Genomic DNA, 9,357 nt, shown 5'->3' on the forward strand with positions numbered 1-9,357 from the left:
TCCCCAGCTTATGATAGTCGATATGCCCAGCATAGGCTGTTGGTATTTCAGTGCTTTACCTAGTTGTTGTGTATGTTTCCCTCTCCTTATTCACTCGCCTCTTTCATGGCTAAGAACTGTGGCACTTTCTCTACAACACAAGGTAAGTCAAACCCAATGTATTCTACACACAGGAGGCTAAAGAGCTTTCTTCTTGGAAATGATGCTTCTTGGAAATGTGTCCTGGTCAACAGTCATTTTAGTTCTGGGTCGTAATCCGTGATTGCTTCACCATTGTGCAGAATATTATTCTGGGTTGTGGATAGAATTAAAGAAAAATATATTTTTAATAGTTATTCATTGAAAGCCTACTGAGGGTTTTCACTGAAATTCTTACAGCTATTCTACAGAGCACTATTATTCCCATTTTATAGGTGAGGATGGAAGAGCTCAGAGAATTGAGCAGAATATTTAAAGTCAAACAGTTTGCCAATAAATACATGTCATTTTATTGCCCAGAGTTTATAAGGGAATATAACTGGGATCCTAATATACGTAGAGGGGATGGTTAAGAGAAGTATACAGAGGTGTTAGGATCAGTTAAGTGATAGAGCATTTCACATACGGAGAATAGGGCTGTGTAAGGGCTTTGAGGCAAGATTGGCTCTGGAGAGCTTGAGAACCTGATACAGAATCTCTAGAGCTAGTGTATGTTTGTTTGTTTGTTTGTTTGAGACAGAGTCTCGCTCTGTCGCCAGGCGCCAGGCTGGAGTGCAGTCGCACAGTCTCGGCTCACTGCAACATCTGTCTGCCAGGTTCAAGCAGTTCTCCTGCCTCAGCCTCCTGAGCAGCTGGGACTACAGGCATGGGCCACCGTGCCCTGCTAATTTTTGTGTTCTTTTAGTAGAGATGGGATTTCACTATGTCGGCCAGGATGGTCTCGATCTCTTGACCTCGTGATCCATCCACCTTGGCCTCCCAAAGTGCTGGGATTACAGACGTGAGCCACCGTGCCTGGCCAGAGCTAGTGTTTAATCAGTTTTGGGAAAGTATTCAGAGACAGACAATCCAGACCTTCGTAGAACACACACATCAGAAAAACCCAAATTGTATCCCAAATGCAATGGGCAGTTACTGAGTGAGATTTTGTTGTTGTTGCTGTTATTGCTATTGTCTTGTTGTTATTGTTGTTGTTGTTTTAAGCAGGGATCATCAGATCGCATTGGTTAACCAAAAGCACTATGGTCAAAGCTGATTGGCAGCTGGAATGGATCCCTGGAAGCTGCTGTACTTTACCAGGAGAGAGGGTTCACAGATGGGCAGAAGCAGTGACAACGAAGAAGGGGCAAGTCCTGCGTGTGGTTTGAAATAATATCAGGACTTTAAGTTGTGGCAGTTAAGAGAGAGAAGGATGTCAAGGATAATCCTCATGTGACTTGCTCAAGCAATTTGGCAGAGATACAGGTGCTTGTTATTGACTCGGACAAATCTGGAGATCGACTAGATGTATGAGTATGGGAGGGTAAGGGGCATAAGCTTCCCAAACCTGAAGCTTTTTCAAACCATTTGGGACCCTTGGGTGCTCTGCTTCCCTACACTCAGAGATATGTCCCAGGGTCAGGAAGGCAGTGTCACCTGATATTTAGTTAGTTAGGAAGAGAAAGCACTCATGCTTTAGTCAGGAAACTTGGGATCTGGACTCAGACTTCGGGCTTTTCTTTATTTTTCTCTGAGCCATTTTGTCTTGTCCAAAGTGAGGAGTTTGTCTGAAACACTTTCATATGCCAATTTCCCTCTAAAAGCCTGTGGTTACTGATTATGCCCACAGCAGGGACAGTTTTTCAAAACTATGTCCAAAGGTTACATTTATATTGATTCTGTGTCCGTTGGAGTCTCGTCCTGAGACACAGGTGAAGCAGGATGTGGGGCAATGATAATGACCAGCAGACAAACAGGGTCACTCAGGTTACCCAGAGCTCGGGGCAGAGGTCAGCTCCGTCCCCTAATGTTGCCACTCGGGGCCATGTGTCAGTGATTGATTGCTGTTCACGCATCCCAGGATTATCACGCACTCTCCTTTCCATCTAAAATGTCTACCATCACCCTTTCCAATTTCTCCTTTTCTGGTCCTATCAGAGAAGGGAGAAGAATTTCATGGCAGAGACCATGGGCTTAGAAATTTAGCTTTGTAAGGTTGAGTTCTGCTTATATCCGTTACTTGCTGTGAGTAAGTCATTTCCCTCTGTGAGCTTCCAGTTTCCACATCTGCAGAATGGTCACTGTATCGGTACCTGCCTCAAATAATTGTTGTGGGTCAGGAAAATGATAATTCACAGTACCCAGAAGATAGTAAATACTCAACGAATTCTTTTCTCCTCCTCCCCATGCTCTCCCTGCTACCCCTTGTTATCCTTCACCTTTTGAAACTGAGCTAAGGGATCATACATGTCAGAAAAATATCTCCTGCCCCTGTCCCTTCCCACAGAGAATCATGTCTGTAATTTTATCTTGCCTCAGAGTATCATTCCCTATGCTGTTGGTCTCATCCTGTCTCTGCAAGAGACCTTTAGAGGCCAATCATTATCAACACTTCATTGATGTATCTCAAGCAAACGGCATACAGTAGGTATTCAATAAATGTCTGCTAACCTTTACTGCCAGAGGGCATGTTGAAAGGAGGAACTCTGGAAGAGGTAAGGAAGACAGAGGCAACAGAAGAAAAAAAAAATCACATAAGTCACGCCAGCTCCTCAAAAGAGATTTTATTTTAAAATGTAAAGGAAAAATAGAGCAAAAGAAAAAACCATTAAGTGGCCTAAATTGCATTACTAGTTCTCTACTATGGGATACACAGCCATCATTCAGTCTCTAGTATAAGCAATTCTTGATTGACTAAGAAGTGCTTAGCAAAAGAAGCAAAATTTACCATGTGTATTTACAGTTTGAATGGCTCGGCTCCTCTAGCTTTGCTTACATCAATGAAAGGGGGAAAATGTACCCAGACAGTCTAATTTCTTTAAGTCAGATGAGTCACAGAAGCAAACATTGGAAGATGTGCTACAAAATAATCAATCATCAGATAAAACAGTTTTGGATGTAGCAGACGTATAAAATAAAGTGAGACTATTTTTTAAGCTAAAAGTTTGCATATTTACAAAAGATTCTGGTAGAATAGAGAAATTTAGCCAAAACATCACTTAAAAGAAGGTAGAGTTTCAAAGCAGAAAGGCAGCTGAAAATAGCAGTCAGTTCTCTTCATTCCTTAACTCCTAACCTTCTTCCTCATCCTCATGCTCAGCACCCAGTAACTGATTTTTTATGATAAACACCTTTAATTTTTCTTTTATTAATAATGTGGCTTCTAGAACACTTGAATATTGTATTTGGCCAACGTCTGCTTTAAATATGTCATACATAGAAAACATCATTAGCGGTAGGAGTAGCAGCATGCTGAACATTCACTAGAAGGGAGGTGCCTCCCCACATGTGATGGTGAGTATCATTACACCCATTTTGCAGGTGGAGCAATTCCTATGCTAACTGAGAAGCTGTATGGCCACATTCACACATCTTAGACATGATGGAGCTCAGATGTCCACATGGAACTTTCTCATTCCAGTGTGCCCTGGCATTTTCCAAATGTAAACTGACAAGCACCCAGTCTAATGAAATGATGACTTCCTATAAAATAGATGTTTAATGTCTTATAATTTATGTATTTTCTGAAGCCAGTTGCATGAAAATCTATCAGACCATCTGTGTCCAAATGTCCACATGCTGGAGCATCACCATTTTTGCATATACTCTTCTCCTTGCTTAAAACAGCTTCCTCCTCCGTGTTCTATTTCCAGTTTATTCTTCAAAACCTCCATGCTCATGTGTCCTATCCTACAGACATATTTTCCTAACACTCCTTGTTTCTCCCTCCCCTCATCACCAATATGGAATTAATATTCTTGGTCTGTGTTCTGTGCACGCTGTGCCTAATTCTGATAGCATACTTGACCCATCATTTTCATTTTTTTTTTCTCAAAGGATTCTATTTCTTTAAGGGTGGAGGCCATATTTTATGCATCATTAAATACCCAGAACCTATCTGTGATAGTTAATATTGAGCATCAAATTGACTGAATTGAAAGATGCAAAATCTTGATCCAGGGTGTGTCTGTGAGGGTGTTGCCAAAGGAGATTCACATTTGAGTCAATGGACTGGAAAAGGCAGACCCACCCTCAATCTGGGTGGGCACCATCTAATCAGCTGCCAGTGCAGCCAGAATAACAGCAGGGAGAAGAATGAGGAAAGACTAGACTGGCTAAGTCTTCTGGCCTCCATCTTTCTCCCATGCTGGATGCTTCTTGCCGTTAAACATCAGACTACAAGTTCTTCAGCTTTTAGACTCTTGGACTTAACACCAGTGATTTCCTTTGTCCACAAACTAAAGGCTGTACTATCGGCTTCCCTACTTTTGAGGTTTTGGGACTTCCTCGCGCTTCAGTTGCAGACAGCTTTTTGTAAGACTTCATCTTGTGATCATGTGAGTCAATACTCCTTAATAAACTCCCTTTCATATATACTTCACCCTATTAGTCCTGTCCTTCTAGAGAACCCTAATACATTATCACACCCCTTGGCAAATAGACTGTCAGTGCATGTGAGAATAAAATAAGAATGATTTCTAGCATTTATTTAGTGCCTGCATGGAACAAGCATCATTCGAAGCAGTTTACATGTAGATTTATTTCTCATAACATACGTGTTGGATAGAACTATTGGCCTGGCGCGGGGGCTCATGCCTGTAATTCCAGCACTTTGGGAGGCCAAGGCAGGTAGATAGCCTGAGGTCAGTTCAAGACCAGCCTGGCCAACATGGTGAAACCCCTGTCTCCATAAAAATACAAAAATTAGCTGGGCATGATGTTGGGTGCCTGTAATCTCAGCTACTCAGGTGGCTGAGGCGGAAGAATCACTTGAACCCTGGAAGGGGAGGTTGCAGTGAGCCGAGATCACACCATCGCTCTCCAGCCTGGATGACAGAGAGAGACTTCATCTCAAAATATATAAATAAAAATAAGTAAATGAAACTATTGACAAGGATCATTTCTTGCAGAGGAAAGAGGGATAGAGCAATGTCTACACAAACACATGTACAACTTATGTGTACAAACACAAATACACATCATAGATCCAGATACTTTATTGATTCATATACTTGATAACTTTCAACACAAATAAATTGGAAACTTATTTAGCTGCATTGATAAACATACAGTGCAGATCATAGGTGGCTTTATGCTCTCTGTGCCCTGTCATGGTCTGTGTGAGAATTTTTACTCTTGTTGTCACATTGACATTCAAGACATTGAAGGTCCTGGAATGTGAGCCACATGATGAAATGATTTGAGGATGGACAGTTTGCAGAAGAGAATAACCTTTGTTCAAATATCTAAACAGCTGTCATGAAGAAGAGCGATTAGATTTATTTTGCTTGGCCCAGGAGGTGCAAAACAGATTAATAGATGGGAGTTTCAGGGAGGGAGAATGTGGCTCACTCCAAGGGAGGATTTCTGCAAGAAAAGTCTATGCTGCTAGATCTTGTGCTCCTGGGAATAGGGAGATTTGGTTCTCTTCCAGAATGAGAACTCAGGCTATATGTCCATTTAACAGGTAGTGCCATATTTCACAAGATACTTCTGCTTTGGGTGAGAGAGGGTATTACAGGACCACCATGATCTCTTTTGTATATACATTTCAGTGGAAACTGTAACAAGTCTAGTTAAAGTGACATATGCATTGGAAAAAGTTTATTTCTACTAACGTTAAAACTACTGTGACTACCACTGTCACTGCTACTACAATTACTATTAATGGTCATATGGGCAGCTACTCTATACTAGGTATATATTTCCTCTACTAGATATTTTGCATTTTGCATATACCATGTCATTTAACCTGCACAGCAATTCTGAGCCATTGACATTATCAGTCTCTTTTTGCAGTTTCAGAGAACTGGGGCTCTGGGAAGTGAAGCCATCTATTCGTGGTTAGCCAGACAGTAACACTCAGATCCATGTATGTCTAACCACAAAATCAGTTCTCTTTGTGTTTTAGAGTTCCAGGAGGAGAGGAGAAAACAGGAGAGGATTGGAGAGGAGAGGAGAGAAGAGGAGAGGAGAGGAGGAGGGGAGGGGAGAGGAGGGGAGGGAGGGCAGGGCAGGGGAGGGGAGGGGAGGAGAGGAGATGAAAACATATAGTAAATAATCTTATGCTTAAGCCAGATTTGTTTTGGGAAAATATGAGGCTAGATTACTGAAATATTCCAACTTTTTATATAACAAGCTATAGATTTCTGATTATATAGGTTGCAATTATTGATGACAGATTTGTTAGTTTGATTCTTTCTCTGATGAACCCATTCATCCTGAGGTCATTTCATCCTTCATAGGAAAAGCTACTAATTCACAATTGCATGAAAACAGATCAATTTATATGTATGGCTCATACACATCTTCTCAACACAAGAAATCAAGAGGGAATTAGGTATGGTAAGTTGAAGAACATAAAAAGGAATTGGAAAATCAAAAAATCAAAAATGGTAAGGTGATTTTGGGATATCATCAGGACGTCAAGAATAATGAAATTAAACATGTATCTGAAAGCAAATGATTCTAAGCAATTTTGATAGAGATAGTTTCTTTTCCCCCAAAGGATTTAAAATCCAAGTTGGATGAGATGATTTAGATAATCATGCCAGCCTCAGTAGAAAATAAAAATGTATGGAAGGCATAGTTTTTTTTATATAAGATGTACCTAGTTTTTTTTTTTTATTTTTTTATTTTATATAAGGTGCTTTTTTTACACAACATATGTTCTCCATCTTTCTTTCTTCCAGACCACCACTATGAAGTCTTTACTCAATTCTCTGGTTTCTGAGTTTTCCTCTCAAGCTTGTATAGAAGCTATCCTCTGCATCACCAAGTTAGAGCCTGAATCATGTGCTATCTTGGACTAATGAATATTTTGTTTTTCTGTGCCTGCTTTTCTTTCCTGTGCAGGTGGACAGAAATGCACATGGGTTGCAGTATCTAGGGAAATGCCAACTGAAAATTCCCCAAGGCTATTACAGACTCACGTAACTTTTATGAGCATAGTGAATTCCAATATCTAATCTTCATCTTTGCGAGACCAATAATTCACTGTCTGAGTCCTAGAAATGATGATTGATTCGAGCATTGATTATATTATCCTAACGTTTGAGTTGCCTCACTGTTAAGTGGAGACAGTCTGGACAAAACAGAAGCTTTCTGCTCCACCTACTTACCAGGCAATGAGGGCAATCACTGGACAGAATTCCTCCTAAGAGGAACCCTGAGAGTGTTTTGAAGAAATAAATACTATGCAGAATGGATGGTAACCATCAAGAAAAAACTTCAGTGGACAAAGATGGCTGCCAGATTTCCTTCTCAAGAAAACCATAGCTCCAGGAGAATGTTTTGCTTTGACCGAGTACTTTGCTGAGCCAGAAGATGGAAAATTGGAAGTCAGAGTCAAGGTAGAGCTAAATTGTATTAGGCGGTTGCAGTGCACAACTCCAGGTGGCGTCACTGGCCTTAAAGCCAGGAGGCAATTATGGAAAAGGAGAATGTCTAATTATATTTATACATATGATGCAATATAAGATCTCTATTTTTCTGGCATGTGCTTTCAGTAATTTCATCATGTTTGATAATCCTTTTGTGACACTGGATTGATTTTGGTGGGTAGAATGTTAAAAAAAAAAAAAAAAAGGTTGAGTTATGAATCTGAGTTACCATAGGTGAAAGCAAGTACTTTTCCTGAAGCTTACCAACTGAAAGAAAAGAGAACATTTGGGTTGCATATGATTATGAGATACTGATGTCTAATTTGGGCGGTTGTTAAGGTAATTAAACAAAAGGAAATTTTAAACTATATGGAAATTGTAGAAGCTCCACATGTGTTTACTATCTTCTTATAGGAAGCAAGTGATATGGACTACTCGTAAGAAACCAAACAAGTTCATGAGGTTGGTAACAATGAGGGGTGTGTGTGTGTGTGTGTGTTTTGGGAATTGCATGAAAAGAGCAGTTACAATGGCAGATTTGGGGAAATCTCACAAAGAAGGAGAGTGCAGCAGTAATTCAGGTGGTCAAGGCTCTAAGCCTGATGGCCACTGTATTATTCCTGCAATAGGTCAAGGCCTGTCACAGGATAGAGGGCCATATGAGCACATCTCACCTCTCTTTCCCCCCATACCTTGTTGGGACACTTGTAAATCTGTTTCTCTCATCACCTGCCTCTCTCTTTTATAGCCACACTTATCCTCAAATATATTAATGCAAGCAACATTGCTCTAGCTAAATCTTGCTGTTGCCAAGAAGTCATTTATCTCTTTTAGATGATTTTATGTATTTATCACTTATTTTATTTCATGGTTTTTAATCTCAGAGCTTCTTGTTATTGTTGTTGCTCTGAGTTCTGGAGTCAGGAGACCAGCAACTTATTAAAACCCCAGTTATAGACAACATAGCCAACACGAAGCATAAATTTACTAGAAAAAAAAAAATCTTGATTTTCTCATTGCATTTCCAGAATTTCAGTCACAAAACAAGGCACAAAACAGAAGCTCAGTAAACACTTGACTATTTCCTGGGGTCCTTTTGATGAAAGAATCTATATGAACACTTCACACATTTTTTTAAATGACAAAAGCTTTTGCCTGATTCTTAAAGTCTACTATTGTTACATGCCTCTTCTTGGGTTCCAGTGAATTAAAATTTGTAGCAACTTAATCTGTCTCTCTCTAAACACATTTGTAATGCTTGGTATTCTTTATTCAGTTGTGCTTTGTGTGTCATATATCATTACACTATGTTGCATTTCTTACAGAGAAAACCTACTGAAAGTGTCTTTTTTAGAAAACCAAAATTCTTTATTACTATGGCCTATAGCAATTAAAGCTTGAAATTAGAATTAAGTATTGTGCATTGCGATGCAGGCAACCATATAGATATATTAACATTTTGGCAAGGTTTTTCTTTGCAGGCACAAAGTTGTCATTAGGAAATATAACACTCATTTTTTGCTTGATTAATTATAGCAAAAGCATAACAAAATATATACTGTGTGTTAGAGCATGTAACATTTTGTAAAATTACGAATCATGGACAAGCTGAGGTATGAATCCACAACGTTCTGTAAGAAACTCAGATTATGAAATTCGTTCTTTGAAGTACTTTCAGTAAAGAGAATTTATGCACTCCAAACATAAAGAAACACATCTTGAAGACACAACTCACAATCTAAAATAATCTGAGTTCTCTTCCTAGCTTCCCAAATCTGCTATGGATTTACTTATGTGT

The sequence above is a fragment of the Sapajus apella genome, unplaced genomic scaffold (assembly GCF_009761245.1).
Source record: "Sapajus apella isolate SASKATOON/1434 unplaced genomic scaffold, GSC_monkey_1.0 scaffold15, whole genome shotgun sequence".
Classification (NCBI taxonomy): Eukaryota; Metazoa; Chordata; class Mammalia; order Primates; family Cebidae; genus Sapajus; species Sapajus apella.